This window comes from Anastrepha ludens, chromosome X (assembly GCF_028408465.1).
Source record: "Anastrepha ludens isolate Willacy chromosome X, idAnaLude1.1, whole genome shotgun sequence".
NCBI classification, from domain to species: Eukaryota; Metazoa; Arthropoda; class Insecta; order Diptera; family Tephritidae; genus Anastrepha; species Anastrepha ludens.
Genome location: NC_071503.1, coordinates 67,812,280 through 67,827,602, shown reverse-complemented (window position 1 = coordinate 67,827,602; position 15,323 = coordinate 67,812,280).

Here is a 15,323-nt window from a genome sequence, read left to right as displayed (position 1 = left end):
TCATCCCCAAAGGGGACGCTGAGGAATCTCAAGCGCCTAGCCGCCAAAGCCGGACATCTGCAGAGAAAGTGTTCCACAGTCTCTTTCTCTGTAGGATCCCCACAGCTTCTGCAATGGGGGTTGTACGGAATTCCAAGCTTCTCCGCGTGAGTGCCGATCACCCAGTGGCCAGTGATCACCGCAATGAGTTTGGAAATTGAATGGCGGGGGGTTCCCATCACCTTAAGCGTTCTGTTTATATCGTATTGAGGCCATAGTGCTTTTGAAATGGCACACCATGAGACAGACCTCCATCTGTCTTGCGCTTTTCTTAGAAAGAAGTTGTGTAGTTTCCCTTTAACGACGGCCAAGGGGATACCGATGTCTGAGAAGAGGGCAGCTGAATTCGGTTCTGCCGCCCCCTTCCTGGCGAGCTCATCGGCAATTTCATTTCCCTCTATATTCCTGTGCCCAGGAACCCAGATGAGGGAAATGTTTCCTGCACGTTCGAGGCGTTTAAGTTCCTCCTTACAGGAGTTCACGGCGATACGGCGACGACAGTGCCTTGATTGCAGCTTGGCTATCGGAAAAAATATTAATGTCTCCCTCCCAACAGCGATCCCGAAGCATTTTGCATGCCTGCAGGATCGCGAAGACCTCTGCTTGAAAGACGCTGCTTGTCTCCGGCAGTTTATAGGAGACCGAAATGCTGGCTGATTTGGAGTAGACCCCCGGACCCGCTTTTGGATCCGTCAGTGAAAACAGAGGCATCTATATCCGCAACAACTCTCCCCTCTTTCCAATCTTGCCTGCTCGGAAAGATAGCCCTAGCACAACCCTCAAAGCACAGTTTGCGGATGGAGAGGTCGGTGCGAATATTAGAGAAGGAAGGGGAGATCTGCTTCAAGATGCTGCTATGCCCTACAGGGAGTTGTCTCCAAAGGCTAAACTCCTTCAGTCTAATAGCACTCTGAGCAGCAATGGATTTAACTTGCAGATCCACAGGAATTAAGTGGAGAATAACGTTGAGCGCAACGGTGGGACATGTTCTACAAGCACCAGTGATGCCCACACATGCAGTTCTTTGCACTCTCTCTAATTTAGTGAAGTTGTAGCCCTTCTGAAGAGCTAACCACCAAACTAGGCAACCGTATGTCAAAATTGGCAGAACCACTAAGTTGTACATCCAAAGTACGACACGTGGCTTGGGGCCCCATTTTTTGCCGAACATAGATTTACAGGCGTAGAAGGCTATATTAGCTTTCTTAACTCGATTTTCTATGTGCAGCTTCCAGTGGAGCTTGGGGTCAAGTATTACACCAAGATACTTGACTTCCGATGAAAGTGTAAGACACTGGTTGTTAAGTCTAGGAAGCTTAAAAGGTGGAGGCTTGTATTTTCTGGTGAATAGCATCAACTCCGTTTTGTCAGAGTTGACTCTGAGACCGCTACTGGCGGCCCATCTGCTGAGTGTAGCCAGTGCACCTTCCAAAATTTCAGCCATTACTGATGGGAAGGGACCTGAGACCATCAGGACCAAGTCATCGGCATATGCTACCACCTTTACCCCATCATCAATAGGGATTTTTAAGGATTCGCCTGCAGATTCAGCCCACTCCCCGTTCTCTCTTTTGACAAGAGTTTCACAGGAGTGGTCCTTGGATAGGATCCTGCTTAGTCTGGCCGAGTCTTTTACGGATTCGATGGATTCGCAGTACTCTTTCCAAGAGTTGCGCTTCGCATCTCTAATGGCTTTCTTATAAACTTTCAAAATTTCCCTTTAATCTTGAAAGTTCCTTATTTGGTAACATTTGTTGAAGACTCTCCTAACCTTCTCTTTCAAGTTGGTCAGCGTCTTGCTCCACCAGGGAGGAAAGTCTTTCTTGCTAAAGGATACTGGACAGGCCACTTTAAAGGCAGTCTGATAGGACCCTTCTAAGTGCCTAACTTGCGTGTCCAGTTGTTCCTTAGTGGTATGGGGCTCCAAGGCATTTTTAACGCGTTTTTAATAATGCCTGACAAACGCACAGAAAGTGTTTTAAAGTTTCCTCAACATCCTCTCTGCATTTCCTGCATTTGTCCGTTTTTGCAATCCCTATCTTGTACGCATGTGCAGCCAATAGATTGTGACCTGTTAGCATACATATAATAGTTCTGCAGTCCTTTCGCGAGAGCGTAAGTACGAATTTAGTCAGTTTGTTGTCGTTAGTTCTATACATGACTTTTGCTGTTTTGCATGTGGTTAGATTTGTCCACCTAGCTTCCACTCGCCTTTTCATTTAGACATCCATTTCTTTGTATATTGTATTTAGCGGGTTTGGTATGTCGTTCTCTTGTTCAAAAGTTAGTATAACAGCTCTTTTTTCTATCTCATCTACTATTTCGATCTTCATAATACCTTTGTGACCAGGCACCAGGCAATAGATATGCAGCCTACTGTTTGCGGCTAGCATTTCTATGGCCTCCCTGCTCCGTCGAACATTTTTGGACTTAATACAAAATGAGCTTATTGCTTTTATTGCTGCTTGACTATCCACGTATATATTAAATGATGAGTTCTTTTTTGTTCTAGTGTAGGCTACCTCTGCGGCTTTGCTCATAGCAAAAACTTCCGATTGGAAAATATTGCTGTGGTCTGGCAGCTTGATAGGCTGCCTTATCTCAAGTTTTGAGCAGTAAATACCCGCTCCCTCTCCATCTGAAGTTTTAGAGCCGTCTGTATAGATGTGAAAAGCCAGGCTTCATGCTTCTGTGCCCTCCCTCCTCTTCAATTGTAGTGCGAAACCTTCTGTCCCAACTAAAGTACGGAGTCATGTAGTCTGTGCAACCTGAGCTCCACTTTCCTATTGAGCTGTGACCGAAGGTTCTGTAGGTGAATACTCCAGCAGCCACCAACCTCCTCGAGGATTTCGTTGCCAGGTTTTCCGCCACAAGGTCAATAGGTGGCATGCTGAGTATCATTTCCAGCGCCGCCGTTGGAGTGGTTTTCATCGCTCCTGTTATGCACAGAGCAGCGAGTCGTTGAATCCTTTCCAGTGGCATTAAGTATGTCAGCTTTCTTGTCGCAGACCACCATACTAAGGCCCCATACAGCAATATCGGTCTAACTACCGCCGTGTAGCACCAATGCATCAGAGAGATGATATACCCCAAGTAACGCTCAGCATTCTTTAACATGCGTACAACGCATCAGTGGCCTTTTTCACCCTTTCCTCAACATTGTGCTTCCACAGAAAAAGATCACATCAAACCCAAAAGAAAATATCAAGACAGAGACAACCCTAACAACAATTGATGAGGTAACCAATTTTTCTTTCACATCGCAATCAATAGACATTCAAGATTTAACTAACAATAACGGATACTTTCCAATAAAAACAGATGAAGTTAAAGTCATAGAATATTATAGCAAAATAATCCACATTGCCAATCCAATTCCTATAAGAAGACTTTGGACTTAATATTGAAAAATACCTTGAATACAACCAACACCGAAACAAAGACTTTACTAGATACGACGAACAAAAACTTCCTTCTACCCCCACAGTTTAGAACAAAACGAGGACTTATAAACATTCTAGGTAAAGGTCTAAAACTTATAGCAGGAACTATGGATAGTGACGGGGAGACCCAAATCAACGAATCCCTGAATGCAATTTACAAAAACCAGCAAACTCTAACTGAAAAAACGGACAGCCTAACATATTTCAATAATTTGATGACCTCTCAAATACAAAATATTGCAAAACATATAAACAAAAATCAATTTCTAATAAACACCTATCTAAATAACTTTAAGAACTGTCTACAGAATAGAATAGCGATTTTAGAAATAGAAGTCACATTTTTATCACATATCTACAAAATAAACAATGATATCTCACTTTTAAGAGACCACATAGATGATATTGGACAAATTATATATACCAGTAAACTTGGAATTATTCCTTCAGATATAATGACAAAAACCGAACCATATAATAATTAATGGCTTCAGCAGCTACGTAAATATAAAAGTAGCCGTAGCTTTGCAAGATTCTAATTATTCTCCTTATACCACAATATTCGAAAATTATTCTGTCAAAAGTCGTATTCGAACCAATTCCAAATATTGATAATAACTCAGTGGCATTAGAAAATAAAGAGGTACTTGTGGATTCACAAAATATCATAATATCTTTTATATAAATATAAAAGATAATATGAAGAAGAATTTAATTAAATTAAACGATACTTGTTTAACAAAAATAATAAACTTTAAAGAAGCATTTCAATATGGAAAAACTTTAAGAAACAATTGTAACTGAAGTCACACCTGGCGCTTTCGTATTCAAAAACTTTTTCAATAAATTTACATACAATTGTAACAAATATAATAAAAGTATGACAAGGAATTTCTTGTAAAAATTTGAAAACTGTGAAGTAAATGCACTGAATACAACATTTCTAAATGTAAAAATTAATGTTTGTGATAAATTTATATTACTCAACATAATTACAAAAGTTAATAAGAAACCTAATATTAACGCCAATTTAAAATTAGAATAATTGTATATTAAACAAACAAAACATGAAGAAACCATATAAACAATATTATATGAGAACAAAAACTCAAACATAATCAACATAAGCATAGATGTAATAATAATTATTGTAATAATTACTTTAAGCATAGTATTTTGTGTAAAAAGAAATATGATAATCTTAAAAATTTTGTCGGAGCCTCAAGCTAACGATGGGGGTGTTATAGTGGCACCTTATTTATATAATATAATATAGTACCGCCCTATTTTTTGTATAAATAAGCGCCTAACTTTCCGTAACTTTCCGAACACGCGCAAACATATTTTTTATTTAGTTCACACGCAAAATTCATCACGTTGCACTTTTATAATTTGTATTTAATTGGTACACAGTTCTGTGGAATTGTGCAAGTGCATTAACACTTTCTTTGTGTTTAGGCCACACCCCAATATTTAATATAAATTTTTAGCCACCCTAATGGTAACTGCGCCTACCGTTCCGACTGTTGCTAACCACCGTTTCCAGTCGCTGCAACGTGAAGGCCGTTAACCCGGGCATTTCCCCGCCGAACAGTTAAAACGTTTACCGTGTTAAACGTTGTTCGGCGAGGTTACTTTCACTTCAATTTTAATTGTAACTTTCACTGCGATTTTCGAATTCCTAGCATCAGGACGTGTCAGCCAACTAAGAGAGAGCACTTTCAACAGCTGAAATTAAGCAAGGACAAGCAAGCACCAACCATCAGCAAGCACCAAAAAGCTCTAAGCACCAAGCACCAAAAAGCACTAAGCACCGAGCATCAACCGAACAGGCATTACAGCAAACAATCCGTTCTAGCAAAGCCAGGTACGTGGATTTATTGCACACTTTTTTTTTTGGTGGAAATAATTTAGTTAAAAAAAAAAAACAAGAAGGGTCAACGACTCCGTCTGTCCGCAAACAGACAATGCAAGTGCGCGCGGGAGGTATTTTCAAGCTAAACCACCTAAAAGCGCGTTGTTGGGAATTTTTCAATTTTTTTCTTATTCCGTTCTTTTTGCTTGTACATTCCCGCTGTGAAGTTGAGTACACAACTACACAAACAACGCCGCAGTAAATTAAAATCGATCCCAGCGCACTTTTCACATATATAAATATAAATATATCATCCTTTTTGTTAATCACTACATATTATAAAACAAAGTCGCTTTTTCTGTCCCTATGCCCCCTTGAACGCTTAAATCTTTAAAACTACGCAACGGATTTTGATGCGGTTTTTTTAAAGATAGACTGATTGAAGAGAAAGGTTTATATCAATATAATGTGAAGAAATATATTAAGGGGGCGTGGCAATCGGTCAAAATGTGGCAAAAAAAAATAAATTTTTTGTTTTCACGGCCATAAATCATAAACGAATCAACCAATTAAAATGAAACTTTCTTGAAGTTTAACTTTGAAATATTTACTTTCGTTCTGCATCAAAAAAAATAATTGATATATTTGTTATTTAACCAAAATTGTTTAAACAAAAGCAGCTCTTTTTCCAAAAAAAGCTGTTTGTGTGTTTGTTCTCTGTCAACCGAATGAGGCAACAGGCGTTAAGCGATAATCTCACCACACCTCATTAATGTTGAATTACATCGTATGGTGACGTATGTATGTATGTATTTACGAATCGCTCGCATTATTTCATTTCGGACGTATGTATGTACTGAATTCCATGTAATTATATGTACATACAATTTTACAGCGAAATAAACCGCTATTTTCACGTTCCATATTAGTAAATCGCACATAATTAAAATACAGTTTTTGAATAGTTTTTATTGATTCGGAGCGCGTAAGTTTGCTATCGATTCCATACAATAACATTTTTTGTCATTTACTTTTTACGACAACTAATAGCTTATTTTCGAAGCGATTTCAACAAATAGGTACAGCATTAATCCTTATCCAATTAAATACCTTAAATACATTGTTGTTTTCATATAGATCTATGTATATGGCTCTTTACAGCATATAATTAAAAACAATATTTTTCAAGATATTACAACAGTAATTAGTAATTGAGATCTACCGGAAAAATTGCGTTAGCTGTTGCGTCATCCGGCATTGCCGCTACTCTTTTGGAAAGAGGCCGAACCACACACTCTACAATGAAGCACCCGCTGAAAATCGCCACCGATGATGATAACAGCGTCTGTAGTGTTTCTAGACAGAGCAATACAGGAAAATTGATGCGTGACTGCTCATTAATAGTCTGGGACGAAGCTACCATGTCAAACAAGACGTCTGTGGAAGCACTGAATAGGACAATGCGCGATTTGCGCAACAAAAATGCACCTATGGGTGGATGTACAATTCTGTTCTCAGGAGATTTCCGTCAAATCCTACCAGTTGTGACTCGAGAAACACGTGCTGACGAAATAAATGCTTCGCTAAAAAGATCCCACCTTTGGTTGCATGCCAATAAATTAGAGCTTAAAACTAATATGAGGGTTTCGTCATCTTCACGTGAGGCTATTTCCAGAGATGCTGCTAAAAGTTGGCAATGGAGAATTAACACAAGGTGAGGGAAGAATTAACCTAGAAAACCTTTGTGTTTTGATAGACAACATCCAAGAGTTAGTCAACAATGTCTATCCTGACATTGATAACTTAAGTTATAAGACTATTTCTTGGTTTAAAGATAGAGCTATTCTGTCACCAACTAACGAAGTAGATAAAGTAAATAACTTGATTATTTCAAAGATTGATGCACCGACGAAAATATACTACTCGGTCGATACTGTTCTCGATTTGGAAGAAGCTGTTCATTTTTCTACAGAATTTCTAAATTCTTTGAACCCGTCTGGACTCCCTCCTCACAAAATGGAGCTGAAAATAGGTTGTCCTGTTATTTTATTAAGAAACCTAAATCCACCTAAACTTTGCAATGGCACGCATTTGCTGGTAAAATCACTGAAAACTTTCATAATAGAGTGCACAATACTCACTGGATGTGGTACCGGCGAAGATGTATTGATTCCCCGAATCCCTCTGATACCATCGGATCTACCATTCCAATTTAAACGCTTACAATTTCCGGTAAAGACATCTTTTGCAATGACCATTAATAAATCTCAGGGTCAAACCTTCAACGTTGCAGGCTTAGATTTGAGCGTTGACTGTTTTTCACATGGAAATCTTCATGCTATAAAGAAAGGGGAATTGTTTTACTCCAAATTTAACGCGTGCGGGCCACGGGCACTAATGAATAAGCCAAAACTACTGTATCGATTTTAATCATTTTTTCAGTGAGTGACATAGGGTACAACCCCGGGCGGGTTGCTAGTAAATATATATATAGATACATAATATATATTGTCATTTTAATCTCGGTGGTGCATTTTGGGCTTGGGTCTCGCTGTAAACTCGTCTCCATTTCGCGAAGGAGCATTTTTTTAATACCGCGTAAGTTTTTGTATCCCATACTTACAATATGGATACTTATATTCGTTTAGTCGACGCCGTGACGGAGTTCGAAGCCGACTTTAATGGCACTCCGTCAAGTGACCATTCGAAATTTTCACTACGGATCCAACAGGAGGAGTTGAAAGCAATGTGGGAAAAGGCCAAAGCAGCGTACGACCACTTGCTTTCAACAGAAACTCCTTCTCCTAAGGATCTTGCCGCGATAAAGAAAAGGAACAAAATATGTTACCACACATATTTGCGCGGCATGTCGACGATGGCTGACCTCTCTGCGAGGCTGGAAAAAGCAGACCGGGAAGGCGAAGAACTAGCAGTACGCGAACATAATATTCACCTTCCACCGTGCGATATGGAGGTTTTCAAAGGCGACTACGTATCTTGGCCAACATTCCGCGATATGTTCACGGCTATATACATTTTAAATAAGCGCCTTACCCCGGTCGAAAAGCTGTTCCACCTCAACCAGAAAACGCAGGGTGAAACCAGAGACATCGTGAGGAAGTGTCCGCTCACTAATGACGGGTTTTCTACGGCGTGGAAAAATCTTTGCGAAAGGTACGAAAATCAACGGATTCTGGTGAATACGCAGCTGAAGATCCTGTTTAACCTACAGTCAATCGAAACTGAATGTGGCAGTTCGATAAAAAAAACTCTAACGAGATATTAATAATTGCATTTCCTCCTTACAGAATCACCAAATTGACATTTCAAACTGGGATGCAATTATCACATATTTATGCTTCACGAAATTGCCAGAAAGTACTCTATCGCTTTGGGAACAAACGATAGAGAATAAATCTGAAATTTCAAAGTGGGCAGACATGGACAAATTCCTTTCCAACAGGTTTCAGACACTTGAAACAGTGTCAGGCTTAAAAGGAATTAAAGCCTACAAAGCGCCCAAGGCGCAAAGCTTATTCACGGAAACTACACCAAAAAGGATGGGTAACTTTCAAGTAAGTGTCGCCAAACATATGTGCAAATTATGTGTCAATGAGGACCACAAATTGCAAAGTTGCCCAAAGTTCCGCAAGTTGAAGGTCACCGATAGAATCGCGTGCGTCAAGAGCAACAACTGTTGCTTGAACTGCCTGTCGTCAAGACATACGGTGTCAAGATGTACGAGCTCGTATAACTGCAGCACATGTCACTCAAGACACAACACGCTCCTGCACATTACAGCAGTTCAACCAAAAGCAGCAGCTCTTAAGGAAACCAGAGATTCCGCTGATGACCTGCCCTCAACATCCAAGGAGGCCCTAAAACGACTCGATTCCAATAGGCCAAGGAATAGTAGAATCCATAATTTTAAATTGTGCTATTCCAATACGGACAAAGGGGTTCTACTAGGAACAGCCATGGTAAATATATTCCACAATAATGTTAATTTTGCAGCACGAGCTCTGATCGATTCTGGTTCTGAGTGTTCGTTCATCACTGAACGACTCAAACGTAGAATCAACCTGCCATCTAAACGCTTGCATGCCCAAGTCTCGGGCATCAACAATTCAATATCTGCGCAGGTAAGACAAGCGTGCTCAATACAACTGCGGTCGCCTATCGACCCTTTTGTAAAAATAAACACAATTGCGCTAGTTTTGCCGCAATTAACTGGAAATCTGCCAACTTGCCTAGTAAGCGCAATGACAAGGCAAGCATTTCCAGATCTCACTTTGGCGGATAAGAGGTTCTTCGTCAATGAACCAGTGGACCTTGTCCTTGGCGAAGACATTTATCCCCAAATTATTTTAAGCGGCTTGAAGAAAAATGTACTAAGTACACTTCTTGCCCAAGAGACTGTATTCGGGTGGATACTAACTGGTTGAGCCGAAACAGTCAGTCCACCAAACAAGATAGTTTCTTTTTTCAGCGAAGTCACACTGGACAAGCAACTAGCTGCCTTTTGGGAATTGGAAGACATCCCAAGAAAAGAAAGGCAGACTGAAGGTGACGTGTATTGCGAGGAGTTATATCGGACCACTACGAAGCGCAACCAAGATGGAAAGTATGTCGTTACCTTACCCTTCAAACGGGATTTTCCATCAAACATCAAGCTGGAACCATCACTTAAGAGCGCCTGCTCTCAATTCTTCCGGAATGAGACGCGTCTCGCGAAAAATCCGTCCCTGCAAAAGGAATATACTAGAGTGGTGGCAGAATATGAAACGCTAGGTCATATGGATAAAATTACAACCAACATACCTGCAGATGCAACTGACCATTATTTTTTACCTCATTATGCCGTCATGAAGGAAGAGAGCACCTCCACCAAAGTGCGCGTGGTATTTAACGCCTCATGCCCGACTGCCAATGGAATGAGCCTCAACGACGTCCTTCATCCAGGTCCGGTATTGCAAGCAGATATGACTGTCCTGATTCTCCGCTGGCGATTATACAAGTATGTCTTCAACAGCGATATCGAGAAGATGTACCGTCAGATAATGGTAAGCAAAACACATACTAAGTATCGGCGAATAGTTTTTCGCACTTGCCCGAAAGACCCAATTAGTCTATACGAATTAAAGACTGTTACTTTCGGCATAAATTGTGCTCCTTATCTTGCGATAAGGACATTACTTCAATTAGCTGATGATGTTGAAAACTCCTTTCCAACAGCATCAAACATACTTCGAAAATGCATGTATGTTGACGACGTTCTTGCCGGGGGTCATAGCATCGACTCTGCAATAACAGCCAGAGATGAAATTATGCAAGTTTTGAAGTCCGCTGGATTTCCATTGCGAAAATGAACTTCCAACTGTAACAAAATTCTAAAGGGCATCCCAAAAGCCCATTTGCTCAATGAAGATTTTTTAGATTTCGAAGATACTAGTTCGGTAAAGGCACTTGGCATAAGATGGAATGCTCATTGCGACCATTTTTATTTTATGACAAAGCCAATAAAAAACCACGATGTTCTTACGAAAAGAGAAATCCTCTCGGCAATCGCCAAACTTTTTGATCCACTAGGGTGGCTTGCCCCAATAATAATTACCGCCAAGATTATTATGCAAAACATTTGGTAAGAAGGCACTGATTGGGACGACGCCGTATCTGCGGTCACATTAGACCGCTGGCAGACATTTATGCGGAATTATGGGGAAATTGATAATATCCGCATACCTCGTTGGGTGCACTATTCACCAGCAGACAATGCCGAAATCCATGGGTTCTGCGACGCTTCGGAAAAGGCATACGCGGCTGCTGTCTACTTGCGTGTGAAGAAACAGGATCAAGTATACCTCCACCTACTCCTCGCGAAAACCAGAGTGGCACCTGTTAAGACGATATCCCTTCCCCGTTTGGAACTATGTGGTGCCGTCCTATTAGCGGATATTATAGAAACGGTTACGGAAAATCTCAGCCTAGCACACCTGGATGTTCATCTGTGGACAGATTCGACAATCGTCCTTGCATGGATTCGCAAACCGCCCTGCTCGTGGTCAACCTTTGTGGCACATCGAGTAACCAAAATAGTGGAAAAGGTAGGAAACAATAACTGGCGTCATGTGGACTCGGCATCAAATCCAGCAGACTTAGCAAGCAGAGGGCTTCCGGCCAAGGAACTGGTTCACAATTCTTTGTGGTGGCAGGGTCCTTCTTACCTACAAGAAGACAAATCACGATGGCCGACATCAGAATGTGACTATGAAATAACGATGGAAGAGAAAAAGGTAAAGGTATATTCAGCAACAACAATAAATTTCAGTGATATTCTTAACCGTTTTTCCAATTTACCAAGGGCTTTGAGAGTTTTATCATATATTACGGTGGAGAATACGCGAAATTGAAACAAAAGAAAACAGTTGACACAAAAAGTGAGATATTGCCCCTTAATCCATTCCTCGACAAAGATGACATCATAAGGGCAGGCGGTCGTCTAGGCGCATCCCTCAACTTCTCATATAACGAACGTCATCCTATTATCCTTCCATACAATAGCAGGTTATCTCGCCTTATAACAAAATTCATTCACGAAACATCACTGCATGGCGAAAATCAGCTGATGTTGCGTTTAATTCGAACGCAGTACTGGATTCCGCGAGTTAAAAATATGATCCGATCCATCATCCATAATTGTAAGATCTGCACGATCTATAAAAAACGATCGCAAACCCAACTCATGGGAATCCTTCCTCAGGTACGCACCACCTTTTCGCGTGCTTTCACTAATACAGGTATAGATTTCGCAGGTCCATTTGACATCAAAAGCTTCCGCGGCAGAGGATGTCGCATTTCCAAAGGCTACGTCTGTCTATTTATTTGTTTCGCCACCAAAGCCATCCATTTAGAGGCCACCAATGACCTAAGTACCCCATCCTTTCTAGCAGACTTCTCTTGTTGCTAGACGAGGATGTCCAAAAAATGTTTACTCCGACAATGGTGCCAACTTTGTAGGAGCTTCACGATCTTTACGATCAGAATTTAAAGCGTTTATTGCGGATGCACGCAATAACACGCTTTCAAAATATGCCCACCAGCCATTAACCTGGCATTTCATACCTCCAGCAGCCCCTCATATGGGCGGACTGTGGGAAGCAGGTGTGAAAAGCTTCAAAGCCCACTTCAAAAAGACAGCCTCTGGTCTGAAATACACTTTTGAGGAGTTTAATACCCTCTTATGCCGAATCGAGTCCTATCTCAATTCGCGACCCTTAAGTCCCTCTTCAAATGAGCCATCTGATATAGAGCCTCTCACACCTGGTCACTTTCTGGTTGGCGGACATCTCTTAGCTCCGCCAGAAATAGAAACCAGCGAGAATCCTGCCTCAATTGTTAATCGGTGACAGAAATTGAAAGCCCTCCATAAAACCTTTTGCAAACGATGGAAAAGGGAATTCCTCATCGAATTACAAAAACGCACGAAATGGAAACATCAAAAACCTAACATCAAGGTAGGGGACCTTGTCGATATTAAAGAGGACAACCTACCACCAAATGAATGGAGAATGGGACGAGTAGTAAAACTACATCCTGGACCCGACAATCAAGTACGCGTAGTAGACATCACGACACAAAGGGGACAGGTGACTAGACCACTAGTCAAACTGGTCCTACTTCCACCTTACCCAGAAGAAACGGAAAAATCCACACCTACAACCTCAACGTAATATCCTAATTAATCCAATACCTCTTTAGTAGAAACAAATCTCACTTCGGGATGCACCCTTTATTAGAAGGTGATTGACATCACCACACTGTTATACCCTAGCAAACCTAAGAAGCTACAACAACCCCTACAACCTACGAAGGATGCAATTGCATCGAAGTTTTCAACATTTTTTAATTTTTTTTATTATCTGTAGGAATAGTAACAGCATTTTGGATTCACTGCTTTGATTTCCCATTATTTTAGAAATTCCCTACCTAAAGTTTGTTGTAGAAAATTTAAGTTGCTAAGAAATGAACAAAAATAGGTTTTCTTAATTTCATTGATTATAATCAGTTTATTGAATTTCGCTTTTATACTTATGCACATATGTACATCATAGTTCCCAGATGGTCCATTAGCATTAATATATGGGTAAAATAGACAAATATTACATTACGACAATGCTACTTACATAAAAATGTATTTCACTGGTACAAAAACCATATTAGGGAAATGTGAAATTATTAAATTAGCCCCATATTAACCATTTTTGTAATTATATCTTGGAATTCAACTTCAACAATTTGTAAATTTCTTATCACAGTTATCTAAAACTCCCTATTATAGTAACAATCACTTTTGAATATGTAACGCAGAAAATCACTAAGTTGTAAGAATACAGAATTTAAAAATAAAGTTGGGCATATGAGTTACTTCTCAGAGAAAAAAACAATATATGGTGCAACGACTCGAATTTGAAGCTGGCTGATATGTAGACTCGTAGCGACGTTATTGAGTCACTTTATGCTAGTGCTGTTAAGAAATGACTTTGCAGGCTGACACTTTTTGCTTAAATAATACACTTTTTAGGACAACTCAAATCCTGTATTGCTGCTAACCGCGTATCGCAATTTGTCACACAATGTTGATTTCTTCTGGTAGTTTAGCAACTTCAGTAAATTAAAACATGTGGATGATGTTGGCAAGCAATTAAGTGGACCCTTCTTGCAGATAGCGAAAAAACCACGTATGACACTACCAATAGTGTCGCCCGTATCCTCGTCGGCACCAACTTCCACACAGCGAAGGGCACGTCCACAACTATGCCTTCATACACCGCTTTGCCCAACATTCGTCTCACAAATTCGAACAGCTGCAAATGATTGTCTTGCACATATTTTATAGGTAGGCTTCTCTAGGTCACTTAAAGCTTAGATGACACAAACATCTAAAAAGGCACATTTTTACTTTCACATTCACATTACCAGCGGCAACGAGGTGATTAACGATATCCTCCCATTTGGCGACATCCAGATGGCTTCAACATGGGATGGTCGTAGTCATTTCAGTTTTTCTGTACTTCAGCAAACTGCTCCTTTTCAGCATTCAAAATGGTCACATATGTATGTTGATGATGCCTATAATACACAGAATTAGTTACGAAATTCAATAATCGCAAAATTGTACTAATTATATTGTATATTTTACAATCTAACCTTTATATTTTCGCGTGCAATTCGCCCACTTGTTGCTGGTAGGATATTTTGCGAAATGTTCGATAAGCAGAGTTGCATGCTTACGAATATTCAGATCATAATGGCCCCTATTATGAGTTACATTCGATCTTCGATATTCGCTGGTTGTCGAAGATCGAAAATCGAATGTCAATTTGGTATTATGAGCGGTGCAATCCTATCGAAATTTTCGTTGTTTACCGAATTTAGAGTCGAATGCAATTTTGCTTTCGATTGTGCAGCGTATTGTGGGAAAACTTGTTAAAGTGTAAGTTGTTTGCGATTATTTATGGTTTTATAGTAACCAAATAATAAATATATACTAATTTTGTTAATTTTATGCAGGTCGAAAGTCGTGAGTACCAAACAACAATTAGAAAGGCGAAACCACAATTCGCAAAAGGGATTTGCACCAAAGTTCAAGCAGCAAAAAAATGGGAGGAATTTACAACGGAGCTGAATTGCTTGGGACCACCAATGAGAACGGCAGCAAAATGGATTAATCTTAATAATGGTTTTTTTTGTGATGTTTATAGAAATACATTTTTGTTTTCCCCTGGCAGGTATGGGCTGAAATACGTAGAGGAACTGAAATACATATTTTTTTCGAATGACGAATAATTGAATAAAGAAAATTTATATCAAAAATAAAACAGAAATTGTGGCGTAAAGGTTTCTATTTAATACTTTTTAGATTTTTCTATAATCTCAAAATTTCATTTCTTATGTTTTCTGCTTCTCCGTTATTTGACTCCACTTCA